Source organism: Hylaeus anthracinus, unplaced genomic scaffold (genome assembly GCF_026225885.1).
Source record: "Hylaeus anthracinus isolate JK02 unplaced genomic scaffold, UHH_iyHylAnth1.0_haploid 11978, whole genome shotgun sequence".
In the NCBI taxonomy this organism is placed as follows: Eukaryota; Metazoa; Arthropoda; class Insecta; order Hymenoptera; family Colletidae; genus Hylaeus; species Hylaeus anthracinus.
Genome location: NW_026534326.1, coordinates 938743 through 939434, shown reverse-complemented (window position 1 = coordinate 939434; position 692 = coordinate 938743).

Genomic DNA, 692 nt, shown 5'->3' with positions numbered 1-692 from the left:
GCTCGGGAGTGGACTAGTGCGTTTATCGTAGACTTTGTACGTTCTTCCATGTCTGCCGGCGAGTTTCGAACATGGAGAAGGACAGCGAATAAAGGGAGAGGACGAAACGAAGACAAAGTCTCTATACATGCACAAACTCGAGAGTGAACTAGTGCGTTTATCGTAGAGTTTGTATATTTTCTGATGTTTGCCAACGAGCTCCGATGGTAGAAAAGGACATCGAATAAAGGAAGAGGATAGAGAGAAACGAAAGTCGCCGTTAATGGACAAACTCGGGAGTGAATTAGTGCGTTTATGGTAGACTTCGTACGTTCTTTCATGTCTACCGGCGAGTTTCGAACATGGAGAAGGACAGCGAATAAAGGGAGAGGACGAAACGAAGACAAAGTCTCTATACATGCACAAACTCGGGAGTGAACTAGTGCGTTTATCGTAGAGTTTGTATATTTTCTGATGTTTGCCAACGAGCTCCGATGGTAGAAAAGGACATCGAATAAAGGAAGAGGATAGAGAGAAACCAAAGTAGCCATTAATGCACAAACTTGGAACTCAACTAATGCGTTTATGGTAGACTTGGTACATTATTCTCCAATATTCATCGACGAGCTTTGAATCGTAGAGAAGAGCAGCGAATCAAGGAAAAGGAGGTCACCATTAATGCACAAACTCGGGAGTGAACCAGTGCGTTTATG